Consider the following 13,917-nt stretch of genomic DNA (forward strand, 5'->3'; position numbering starts at 1 on the left):
CTATACAAAGTTGAAGAAAAAATGAATTGTTAAGATCATTAAATGAAATAAATGTGGCCAATTTTGAACTAGCAAACAGTGTATAAAAATCCTATGATAACCTTTATTTTGGTATGCTACAAAGTAAGCAAATAGTTCTGGTGGTTTTCAGTGTGACATTTACTGAGGAAAGCCTTTCCAGAATGGAAGTGCCCTTTCCAGAGTATTGGCATTGGTCTGGGCTCCAGGGACTAGCTGGGAAACAAGAAGTTAAAATAGGTAGCACTAAGGCAATATAAAAATTGCTTTAACACTGATGCAGAAATTGAGTTACTAAAAATACTTTTAAAATTACCCTTTTGAAGAAGACCTGCACTTCAGAACATTGAGGATCATTTACAGTAATGCTTGGGAGGGCTGAGGTGCAGTTAATGCAAGGAAATATTAAATTCTGTATATTGGATGAAGCATCCAGCCCTTTCTCCAGAGGGAAGAGGAAATGGTGTTCTGGAAATCACAGGCTGCCTTCCCTCACGTTCACACAGAGCTGCCACAGGCAGGGGAGGGAGGATTTGCACCCTTTGTTTGTCTGCACAAGGCAGGAAAAGCTGGGAAATATTTGCTGTCATAGCCTCATTGGGCTAAGAAGTCATCCCAATAAATAATTTGCATATGCAAATCAGAAATAACCCGTAGAGAGCTGATGCTGTTTTGTACCCTGGTGGCTGAAGTGTCACATTCATATTTTCTGAAAAATCCCTTCACCCAGGATTTTTCTCCTGGGAAGATGAGAAGCCTCAGAGAAAAAGGGAAACAATAATTATCTCATTTGCTTCTCCTGTGTTTTGCTGCTTTGGAATGTGGTTGGAACATTGTTTACCAACTGGTCATTGTTTGATTGGTTTCATGTGAATTGTTTTGACTCTTTGTCCAATCATGGTCCAGCTGTGTTGGAACTCTGGAAAGAGTCACAAGTTTTCATTATTATCTTTTGTTTGTCATTGTTATCTTCTGTTTGTATCCTTTTTCTATTCTTTAGTATAGATATGTAATGTAATGTAATGTAATATATCATGAAATAATAAATTAGCCTTCTAAGAACATGGAGTCAGATTCATAATTTCCTTCCTGCCACAAAACACCACAGCAGAGGAACTCCTGGAAAACCCCTAGTTAATATTAGCTCAGGTCTGCCCTATTCCTGTCCCAGGTGAGTAAAACCTCCATATCAACCTCTAAATTTAGAGAACTCTTGTGTTTCTCAGCTGCAGAATACTCCAGCAAATTTCCTCCCATTTGTCAGTGTGGGCACTCTCACTGTGTTATTATGTGCCCCTGGGCATTGCTTAACTATTGCTGAACATGAGCAGGGACAGGAGTTTTCATAGAGAGATAAAAAGCCAAACCATTTGTAAGTTTATGAATACAATTATCATTTTTATGAGTTCCTGAGAACTGCATTAAACTTAGCTGCTTTAAAAAATTGGGCATCGTACCTGTGTCAAAAGCCTGTGTCAGAAATTAGAACGTGGAAATTAGAGCCCAAGAGTTAATCTTAGCATGTAAGCCCAAGGTTGAAAGTCTTACTGAGGTGTGTTGTTAAACTCAGAGTTTTAAGTGGACCTAACGGTCCAGGTGCTTCAGATCTCTCAGGCTAACATGGATTAATTCCTTTCCTCTGTTGAAGTCAAAAGCTTCAGTGAATTGCTCAAGACTAGGTCTGTGTAGCTAATTAGCTGGAAATGGAGCCTTCAATTTAGGAGCTCTGTGTTCAGGAATGGCTCACCACATTCCCCACGTGGCTCTCTAGAAAAGGCACATAAAACAGTGAGCCACCTACCTCTCCCCTAAATCCAACAGGAGCAGAGTTGAACTTTCATTTTTGTTAATGTACTTCTCCAAACCATTAACTAACAGAGCCTAATGCCAAAGGATTTGGCGATGTTTCTGGGGAGCTCAAAAAGAACACTAAATCCCTCTGTGCTGGGCTCATAGATCCCCTTACCCCAATCTAAACAATAAATAATAAACAATAAAATAAACCAGCACTAAACAATGCTCTCCTTATGAGCACAGAGCCTCTCACGGGGGATTTTTGGTGAAAGTCTCCTCTGCAGGGGCTGGGAGCTCAACATTCACCCCACTTCTCTCACCACCATCCCTGCACACCCTGGAATGGAATAATCACTGAATATTCCCCACACTGACAGCACAGCACTTCCTAGCCACAAGCAGAAATAATAATTTGGGAGTGAAACCATTCCCTAAACAACAACAGCAGCAAAACCCCACCACACTCACAGGCTGCTGTGTCATGGTCCTAATCTGTTGAACACCCACGTTTAGGTAAAGTAATTTTCATTATAAATTAATAGTAGTAAATTAATTAATTAATTAGTAGTAAATTGGTAGTAAATATTAGTAATATTGTCCTAATACTACTGTAAATAGTAGTAAATTAATTAATTAATTAGTAATATATTAATTTAGTTAATTATAGATATTAGATAAATAAATCAATACTAGCAACAGGACTAGGCCACCTTCTGGTTAAAATGACCTTCACAAGGAAAACTCCTGTTCAGGGATGTTCACTGGAAGCTTCAATTAGGCAAAAGCCAAGAGAACTAATGTATAAAAATCCAGCGCATCTTCTCACCTGGACAGGCTTTTCATCCTTTCTGCCATGCTCATTTCAGGAAGTCAACTTCAGATATTCTTGGGGAAATTTTAGAATGTAATATCTTTTTTTTTTTCCTTTCCTGAAGAAAAATGAGGAATGCTAAGTTTTTCCAGACACTTATCCTGACCCAGAGAAGGAAAATTTGAGTGTGGTGTTGATGAGAGTGCTCTAGAGACCAAGGTTCTCTCTTCAACCATAGTCAAACAATGGAAAAAGCATTCATTTATATTTCTGGGCACTTTTGTGTCCCTCTAGCCCCCTGTTAGATGAGAAGGTTCTGCAGTTATTTCCTGTATCCTGGGGTGAACTTGTACAGCTCCCTTAGCACCTCAGTAAGAGAACTGCATTCATCAATGCACTGCTGATAGCACTGAAACTAAGCAAAGAAAATGAAGCTACTTTATTTATTTACAAGCTGATTTTCTTGGGAGTCATTGACATCAGGAGCACAAAATCTGCCCAGATCCATCCACTTCAATAGGTTCAAGCTCCATTTTAAGCAAAGTTTCTCTACCAAGTAAAGAGGGACCCAAGTGAATCTCTCTAGCACAAAGCTCATCTCAGTCTTCAGGGTCTCTTCATTACAATTTGAACATACAGGTATTATTATTATTTATCAAGGCAAATAATTATCAAAACCACAAGGTTTAATAATTCAGCACCACCAAGATTCTTCCAATGGAAAGTGTTGTGGGTGGCCAACAATGTTTGTTCTGAAAAAATGGATGGTTTAATAAATATAATACTATTATATAATAATATGCATTATATACATATATAATATTATATACAATATTATTATACTATATATATTATACATGCACTATATAATTGTATAATAATAATATTGTAAAATAAACAATGCTGGCTCAGCACGGGCATCTGAAAAATGTAGATTTGTGTGCATTACACCTGGAGCTGAATTCTAGAGTCACACCTTTATGGTGCAAAGTGATTTACATAAAGAAAAGTTCAACTATTTCAAGAGATGTCTACCAATGTCCTTTCTGCAGAGTGGAATAGGTACATTTCTGCTACCCATGCATGTGCAGAGCACATCTGCAGGGGCATATCCATACAATTCTCAGCTCTCTGAGGGTTTTCTTTGTGCATCTTAAAGGTTATTAAATGGCAGAAAATGGGACTTCAGTCATCTATGGAAGAATAAACCTAAGTCAGAAAAATAAATCCATCCTTCAATAATCCTTACATTCTTTCATACATATGTAAAGAAGTGGAAAAGGGTTCCAACTGTGATTTAAAACCAAAAGAATACAAATTCTGTCTGTGAAACAAATTCCTAATTTGCTCTTTTCTTTGTTGGCAAAGGGAAAGATTTAACTGAAATTTCAATCTAAAGGTGGCTAAAGCAGCCCAGAATACACCTAGAATAATAAAGGTAGGAATTAGCATTTTAATAATGGGGAGGTGAATGAATCCTGACAAAAACTTTCTCTGAATACACTCAAATTTCCTGTTTAATCCACAAATAAAGAAAAGGACATTTTGCATTGCTCATTTATGTCAGAGTCCATTACCCATCTGTAGGTCCTTCTTTAGGAAGAGAGATAAATGAGCAAGAACAGCTTTATGGGGTTATTTATAAAGTCCTGGTTCTGCAGAGTAGGAGTTCCAAACGTATGTTATTTTACATTTGAGAAAATGTCTGACAGATCAGAGGGTTTCAGGCAGTTCTAGAACTTCCTTTATGTTAACAATTCACCCTGTCAAAGTAATGCAAAAAACTCTGGCAAAACAATGTCCATTATCAAGGGAACTCATAATTGGCTTTCATATCAGCTTTCCTTCTTAAAATAGCTAAAGCAACAAGGCAGATAATTGCAAAGTTCGCAGAGAAGTGATTATACTCTGACTATAACAATCAAAATGCCAACAGACTAAAGATTTATTACACACATAAAAGGCTGAATTTTTGTTTACAGGTGACAAGAAAGCCAGCCTTAAAAATAAATAAACTATTAAAATAAATAAAATAGTAAATTAAAATAAATTTTATTAATAAAAATAACAAGATATAAATATTAATAATAAAGAAATTATAATAATAATAAAATAAAAAAACATATTTATGCCACCCCTTAATGCATTCTACTGTGATTTACACATTTTGGTTGTGGCATTTCAGCACTTTCTACGCCCTGGTTCAACAAGGTAAACAAAATGCATCTTGCTGAAAGGAAGTGATAAGTTACTGTTAAAATCCAAAATACAAAGAATTCTCAGAAGCCTTTGAGCCAGAATTTAAAATTAAACACAAGATTTGATCTGAAACCTTAGAAAAAGCTTCCAAACTTAAGTACTAGAAATAAAAATGTAAATTTATAGTTTAAACCAGGAACATGCTAAGCTAAACAAAAGAAAGTTCAGAATTTTAGAGTTTAAAATACAAAGAAAATAAAAGTAGCTGCAAAAATAAACAAAAATATTAAAATACAGCACTGTAGGTTTGTGTCATAATTAACTAAGAAAACTTATTCCATATCATAAGTCCATAAAACAAAATATTTAAAAATTGTCAAAACCATAAATATCCTTATTAACAGTGTTTTATTAATCAATAACTCCTTTAAAAGTCTTATTACTAACAATCTTAAGACCTTCTAAACCATACTACAGCAATGTGAGCTGAACTCAGCGTTCCTACCTACGCAAAAAATAAAATAAATGAACCACATCATCAAAAACCACTCACAAGTCCCATCTCTAACTCGTTCAGAACTCCCCACAAGTAAATTATCACAAGTTACGTTGCCCTTTCTGGACCACTTTTTTGTACCCCGACACATCCTGATGCTTCTTGCTGAGCTGTGCTGTAATTAACTCTTAATGTATCTTAATTAACGTATCCCTTTGTTCTGTCTCACACAATTGTCTGGAATGGTTTGTTGGAACCCTGGTTGCTGAGAATTTCAGAGTTACTGTGCTGACAGGCACTGACTCCCAAGAGAACACTGCATTGACCTGAGGCTGTGGAGAAGCTTCCAAAATGGAATGACAGGACTGGGATTGTGGGTGTGGATTTGAATAGAAGTGTGTGATATCACAGGGGGGAAAACTTAGAGTTGAAGGCTTTAGAATATAGTGATATATATAAAGGAAGATGGAGGTTTTAGGGCAGAGGCTGGTCCTCTTTCCACTTCTCTCTCCACATCTCTCTCCTTCTCCACCTTCTTTTTCCATTTTCCATCTTATTCTCCATCTTCTCCTCCTTCTTGTTCTCCATGGGTTTGCGTGGTTTTGTGTAATTGGATTAAAAGGTCCACATTGTGAGCACAGGTTGTTGCTGGTTATTGGGTTAAAAGTAAATATAAATCAGGTGTCATTTCTTGATTGGATAGTTTATCCTTTAAAGGCCTTGTAGAGAGAGATAGTTAGCCATTTTATTAGCTTTTTGGTAGAATGCTGCAGAATTCAGAGCTTGGAAGACTGTGATATAGACAAGAAATAATAAATATTTGAGCCCAAACATGAAATACCATCTCAAGTGCTTCAATCCCGACCTTGACAGAGGCAGGAAAGAAGCCAAGAACCAGCAACTGCTCCTATGGAATTGGATGCAACAGACATCATTCCTACCATGCTTTCCCACAGTTGTGTTCTTTGCACAAGCCTAGCCCAAACAGCAAATTCCCCTGGGCCACGAGACCCAAAATGGAATTTGGTGACGTTTTCTTCCAGTAGGATTCTTCCTTCCAGTCCTGCATTCAACCCCGAGTTCTGCCCCTGGTTTCACCTTGCTGGTTTTTGATGTTGATGAGTAAAAAGTTGATCTTTAAAAAGGAAAAAAAAAAAATCATTGCTTTGAAAATTCATGAAGGTGACACGGCAATGATACCTACTTTCTATTTTATATTTAGCATCAAAATATGTCATCAGTCAGGTGCAATCTTCTGTCTTCTACAGCTTCTGCTAAGAAACTAACATTTATTAAATCTTGCCATTGAAATTAAGAGATGAACTTTGTCACTTCTTTTGAAAGGGCCGTTATCTGATTTTCAGCAGTTTCCCTCATTTTCAAGGAATTTCTCTTTGGACCTTCCTATGCGTTTCTGGGACGGCAGAAAGGAACAAAAAATATGAAAACTGTAGCATATCATTCCAAATATATCACACCAAACAAATCAGTAAAAGACACAAAATAATTCTCAGTATTTACTGAGAATTAAAATCAGTACAAAGGGCTCTGAACAGCTCTCGGGTGTAATTCTCTGTACCTGACTATTCTGGCACAAGTGAGAATTGTTTCCCAGGCTGGAGTCCACTCATTAAAGAGTCTGTAGAAAAAAAATCTCAGTGAAGTTTATGGTAAAGCAATGCCAAACACAGCCCAAAGAGCGGGATTTAGAAACAACCTCTTCCAAATGGGGCACTTAATGCAAACACAAGTGCCCTGTTTTTCTAATGACATGAATCAGAAAGTCCTGGCAAGAAATTCTTCCTTAATACATGTGCTGAGATTTTCACCTTGCAAGTAGGATAAGTGGCTGCTGCACTGCATAATTATGCAGTTATTTTAGTAAGAAGTTTTTTTCTTTTCTAAAATGACCAGCACTTAACTATTCTGCCCACTGCCTAATTTTCATAATTGAACTCTCTTTTCATCTCTCTGGGAAAATGTAATTCCCCAGGGATATGAGTCGTGTAGGGGTTGGACTCTTTCCACTCTTACCTGTCATCCTCAAATTCTTCCTCCACTACAAGAAATTTTTCCTCCCCTGAGGTCAGCCTCCCAGTAAATCTGTTTTTAGTGATAAATCTTCATTCCATAACTCCCATAACTAGGGTTCTACAGATGCTGTGTTTGAAACACTGGAAATCTCAAGTTTTACTCCCGTGGCCTCTTTGATTGCTCTGTTTAGCCTGACAAGTCATGCCAAGCACATGTAACACTTAACTTTTTAATTAAAACCAAAAATCCTATTATCCTCTTAGCAGTACAACAGCCATGCATGACACTCAAGCAAAGAGTAACACCAAATTAATTTTCTTTTTTTTATAAACTCCTTATGGTTAACTTATCTGGAATAAGGAGCTGTTTCAGTTATCTTGGACATTCCTCAATGAGCAGTAACTATAAATAATTTCATATAACCAGAGCAGATGAACAGAGAGGAAACCTTTATCTGATGAAGCTCATACTCACCCTAAGGATACTCTTGAGATCTCTTATATCTGCAAAATAAATTTACTACAAAAACCAGCAAATCATTAGGAAGTAAAATCAGGAAGTAAAATACAGCTGGACAGACTAAACCAAAAAGTCTGAAGTGCCAAAGTGAAAACACAATGTGGTGAATCTTTTTTTTAAAAAACATTGATCAAGATGTCACAGAAATGAATTCTGACTGTGGTCATGAACACAAGGAATGAAAACACAGATTGGCTGCTGAGAACGAACCAGTGCAAAAAGGAGAGAGAGCAATGATTCCAAAGATGAAGTATTTAGAAATTCAACTGGGAGAAGGGAATTCGCTCTGGATAACTCTGCATGCATTAAATGAGAAATGTCTGGGCCAGGAATGACTGGAAAAAAAATGAAATCAGCAGAAATTTTGAGTCTGAGCCAAGCACAACAGTAAACGAACAGAAATCTGGTTTTTAGTGATGCACTTAGTGCAACCTGGCAGCAATTGGCAATACAATTATAATCAACACAAGCACAGTCATCAGGCACCATTAGGACTTAGCTGGGGCCATAAGAAGCACATCTTAGTCCAAATGAGCATATAATTCAAGGATATTTTCTCAATATTAGTAGTGGAATGTCCAGAATTCTTGTTTTAGTCTTTGAAAGATAAGAACTAAGGCAGCATGCTATAGATAAAAATGGGTTCAGAATACAGATTGTAGTGGCATAAGGATCAGGGATATTATTTCTATCCAGACTCTCATTCTGATTTTACAAAGATTGGGAAAGAATCAAATTCCAGTTCTGAAGTCTCTGCATCACTGTAACTCCCACTGTTGTTTGAAGGACTTTTAGTGAGTCACAAATGCAAAACTCAGAGCAGTTTCAGAAAGAGATGTATTTTGTAAAATGATTATTACAGAAATCCTCCTTCACTATTTTTCTGACTACCTAGAATACTGTGCTATAATGAAAAAGAAATCATAAACCTACAAATTTAGAAGAGCATAATTTCTAAAAATGAAATGCACCTTCCTAGAGCTATTTTTCATGATCAAATTAGCTTTTCACAGTAAAGACTTCCTACCAATATTTCTTAAGAAATACAAGACACTCCTTGCAGTGGAGCAGAAGTTGGGGCACGCATGAAATCTCTTTGTATGTGTGGGTGTGTATTTTGCTCACAAAGTACAAATTGCCCCTTACAGCAACTCACAATGTCACTATGATATTTTATGAAAAATCCTCTTGGCCCAGGATTTTCTCCTGGGAAGCTGAGAAGCCTCAGAGAGGAATGAAAACAATAATTATCTGATTGCTTGGGAATGTGGTCTGGAGAGCATTTACCAACAGGTGCATCTTTGATTGGTTCCATGTGAATTGTTTTTAATTAATGACCAATCACCATCAGCTGTGTCAGACTCTGAGGAGTCAGTCAGGAGCTTTCATTCTCATTCTTGCCAAGCCTTCTGATGTATCCTTTCTCCTTCTTTAGTCTAGTTTTAATACATAATTTTTTAATATAACATAAAATATGATAGGATAATAAATCAGCCTTCTGAGAACATGGAGTCAAATTCTCATCTCTCACCTCATCCTGGGGACCCCACAACAACACACTCACAAGGCAAGCACCTACAACAGGAGACTGGAGATAATCAAGTGCAATAGCTTTCCACTGAGAATGGAAAACCTTTTACACAAGAACTGTTGGCATCAAAAAGCCTGGAAGAAAACCCCATTGTAACCCCAAAAAACTGCAAATCCTTGTCTTTGCAACATTGCTCTGAGGTAAAAGCATCCTGTCAAACCTCACCTCGCGGTGAGGAAATTGCCTCAGAGAGAAGCCAAGTGGATTTCTGCAGTCCCAGAGGGAGTGGTAACCACACAGACCTCACTGAGAACTCTCATCTCTCATCAGTGTGGCACTGCCCCAGCCTTGAGCCATTCACCTGCTTCAGCTCCCAAAATGTGAATTACAACAGGAATATGAACAGGATTGGATTTACCCAGTCATAATTTATGACAGTGAGGAGAAAAACAGGATTAGCAGCTCTCCTCAGCTTCTAATCTCACAAAAGCAAGCTGCTAAAGTCTGAATGCACTGAAATGTTTCTGTGAAATAATGACCAGAATGAGCTGTGAGGGCATTTCCATCTTCATTAAAATTACAACTCAGCCTCTGGGTGCTGGCTTTCAAAGGCTGTAGATCAAGCCATTTTTGTGTATGTGCCCCATATGGGAAAATGCAATGTACTACAAACTGTTTAATGGACAATAGATTTTTTTTTTCCCCCTTAAAATCAGAAAACATGAAGAAACCACGTGGGGTAGAACACACTCACTGCAGTGTGGTATTTTCTGGGGGTGCCCCGTGGCAGGAAGGAAATGATGAATCTGACTCCATGTTCTTGGAAGGTTAATTTATTATTTTATCGTATAATATTATATTAAAGAATGCTACACTAAAACTGTGCTAAAGAATAGAGAAAGGATATTTACAGAAAGCTTAACAAGATACTAAAGAAAAACTCATGACCCTCTCCAGAGTCCTGATGCAGCGTGACCATGATTGGTCATTAAGTAAAAACAATTCACATGTTGGATAAAAAAATCTCCAAACCACATTCCAAAGCAGCAAAACAGGGAGAAGGAAATGAGATAATTCTGTTTTCCTTTTTCTCTGAGGCCTCTCAGCTTCCCAGGAGAAGAAATCCTGGCGAAGGGATTTTTCCAGAAAAAATGACGGTGACACTGCAGTCATTTCTTCAGACCATTCCACAGCTCAAACATTTATTCCACCCTGAAGAAAAGCTGTCTGACTTCCACAATTATTTTCTGTGGTCTTGTCATCAGTCAATGAAGAGAATCTGAATTAAAAACCGGCAAAGAGCCGTACCTTCTGTCTCCTTGTGAGAAGGGAGACCTGAAGGTCTTTTTCCCGTCCCTCCATGTCAGGAATTAGATATGGCAGGAAGCAGAGGGTGTGTAATTAACCACTCCAATGCTCTCCTAGCCTCGTTCAGTAATTAATTTGGCACTAATTGCAGATTGCAGGAATAACATCATTTATGATTCAAGTAGCAAATAGTTTGTCAGGTTCAAACCTGAGTTTTGCCAAATTGTACTTTCTTCTTTGCATTGTATTCAGCAGTTATAAAACTTTTTATTCAAAACCCAAAACCAACAGACAGCATTCCTGTAGAGAACAAATTTCCTGAGTTTTCAGAACACCCTGCCTGTCAACCAAGTTGTCTATTGGTGTGTATTTTCATTTTTAGAACATAAAAGAGACTCTCACTTTTGTTTCATGATACAACTCAAAAAACTGCATTGGAAAAATAAAGTGTTTAGCATCCATGTATTTTTGTGCAGTAACACCAACAGCTTTTTCAGCACAGAGCAAGAAGTAGCCTTCAGTGCCATGTGCAATTTCACATTCCTAGCAGCTGCATTTGGTGCAGTACAGGGTGGGGTTTTTTGGAAGTCTGCTTTTGCTGTCGGCACACTACATACAGACGCGAACGGAACGGGACAATCCGAATCAGTTATATATAATATTTATAAATAAACAAATAAATAAATATGCATAAATATATATTTATTTATATAAATAAATATTTATAAATAAACAGTCGTGAGCTGTTTATTTCACACATCAGTCTCAGTACATTGTTGGGACAACGGAGACAGAATATGTTTACAGTTCTCTGATCCAAATGGAATGCCAAGGAAACATAACATTACAGCATAGCATAAAGCCATCTATCTCAGCCTAAGTTTCAGCCAATCACACATAGAGCAACAACATATTGACAATAATTCTATGCAATCATATGAAGCACACGTAACCGTAGTTAACACAATAGAGACTTATTTTCTATCACGATGGCTTGTTTATGAGAGACAAAGCACAGAGACTCATTCATACTAACCTTCTGAAGATATACATTAAATAAACTTGTTGCTACCAATAAGGGCAAATCACGGGCTTATTGTTCTATTTCTCACATCTGCTTTACTGCTTCGAAAAATTTCGCTGTATTAGCAATGTTCACAAGTCTGTTGTCTGAGGCCTGCCGTTTTTACCACTTTCTCAAAACCCTCTAATTTTATGAATCCCAACATCTGCAGTAGGCTGGGAATGAGTTTCACCTCCTGTTCTTTCTGAATCTGCGCTGTGAAATCACAGGCTTGGGGCAGTCCAAGCAAAACACACAGGAGAGAAACAGCTTTTCATGATGTGGCTGTGTTGCTACTGATGAGTGGCTAAGTTGGTTTTTATATACACATATATATATATTTAATAGTCTATTCACTATTTTTTATATTCATTTGATTGTGTCTTGATCTTAATCATTCCCAAAGCTACCACTGTGCTTACTATCAGTGACTAACACTGCACAATCCAAGAGCAAGATGATTTTTCATCTATTCCATCCAGGATTTTGGTGGCATGATTTCATCACAGTGAACCATGCCATGTCTTGTGTAACACAAGACATACAAATTGATGTGTTTGCTCCTAGAAAATTCCTCTTATTTATGTATTATTTGTGGAGAAGCAGTTCAAGCTTGCAGGTTTCTGGAGCCTTTCTGGATTTTTTCCAGTAAATTCTGGAGAATTTACTTCCTAATTATTAATTTAAATATCATATTTATGATATTTAAATATCATATTATGATATTTATATCATAAATAATGATATTTATCCCTAGTACCAGGAAATTCCAGGATTCAGTCTTTCTGATTCACCAGAGAAAATCTAAAAGTGCTGAAAGAATTTAAGGGCAAATCTTCACTCTGTCTAGTGAATACAGAGCTGTCTTAATGCTTCTTATTCAACTTTTCATCTCCCACAAACAGGAGGGACAAGCAGGGAGAATTCAGAACATGAGGATTGGGATAAAATAAAAGACAGGTTTGCATTCTTGTTCAGAAGCAGAATCCCAGAGGAAAAAAAATGAGTGTACAAATGTGTGTGTCATGGAGGAAATAATGCATGCACCAACAGTGCACCATCAGTCCCAAATCCTGCCATGGCAGCACAGAATCACACCCTGGGTGTGATAACAAGACAGCTGTTATTCCTGTTTGTAATTGAATTTTTTCCAGGAAGAGCTGTAAAACAAACCAAAATTCACAGGCTACCTTAGCAGCAAAATCTTCACTGCATTCAGATTAAGAGAAGCAGAGAAACCTTTGGGTTCAGGGGGAGCTTTCTCCTCATATGAAAGGGGAAACCATGTTCAGAATATTCCAAAGCACTCAAGAGATGTGTCCTAAGAGAGCAAAAAATATGCCAAATTGTTCTTTGAGAAAGAAATGTTTCCATTTCCACATCGATGCCTTGTGAACATTCCTGCTCTGGGAAATGCTCCTTTCTCCAATAACGTTTTCTCTCTCTCTCTCTTTTGTCCCATACACATGTGCTTTTTTTCCTGCCATCCTGTGATAGTGCAGACAGTTCTCATAGAGCCCACTAGGCACACAACTAAAACAGCTTAGTTTGTTGCCACAGAAAATCCACATATTACAAATTAACTTGGGAAAATGCATAGTGGCTGCAGATGTGCTAAAGCTGACTTATTGAACCAGGTTGTACAAATCTGTATTTTAACACTAAATTCTAAGTAAAGTTATTCTGTTAAAGAGTTTCATTCATTACTCCAGTGATTAATATATCATTATATATTATATATAATATAATTATAATATATATTATATCAATTATATATTTTATATTATATTATGGAATGGTTATATATATAATAATTATATATAATATGTCTACATATTTTATAATATATAATAAATATTATATAATTATTACAGTGATGCTCAATCCACTTTCATAAATATATCATGCAAAAAAAGCAATTACATGGCATTCACAAGTTGAATTTAGTGTGTTTTCTCTCTGTAGATTAATTACTCAGTGTTAGACAATATGTTCTGATAATAGACTACACATCATCACAAGACACAAAAGGAATTAAGTGCTCAAATAGAGATTATAATTCGAGGTGCACTCATTGTTTTGTTTGTCTGTGAGTGGAATGCCAATTTAGGTTATTTTCAAGGTGAGATCGTTGTGTACCTCCA

At 36.9% G+C, this 13,917-nt stretch overlaps 1 long non-coding RNA gene across 1 annotated transcript in view; it reads right to left on the reverse strand.

The window, feature by feature from the left end:
- Window positions 1-6,641: 6,641 nt before the first annotated feature.
- LOC135449087 (uncharacterized) overlaps window positions 6,642-13,917 on the reverse strand; it is a 71,072-nt gene continuing 63,796 nt past the window's right edge. The window contains exons 2-3 of the long non-coding RNA XR_010440640.1: window positions 6,898-6,957; window positions 6,642-6,732 (exon numbers count right to left, since the gene is read on the reverse strand). This is a non-coding gene — a long non-coding RNA (uncharacterized LOC135449087). The remainder of the gene's footprint in view (window positions 6,733-6,897; window positions 6,958-13,917) is intronic.

This window comes from Zonotrichia leucophrys, chromosome 5 (genome assembly GCF_028769735.1).
Source record: "Zonotrichia leucophrys gambelii isolate GWCS_2022_RI chromosome 5, RI_Zleu_2.0, whole genome shotgun sequence".
In the NCBI taxonomy this organism is placed as follows: domain Eukaryota; kingdom Metazoa; phylum Chordata; class Aves; order Passeriformes; family Passerellidae; genus Zonotrichia; species Zonotrichia leucophrys.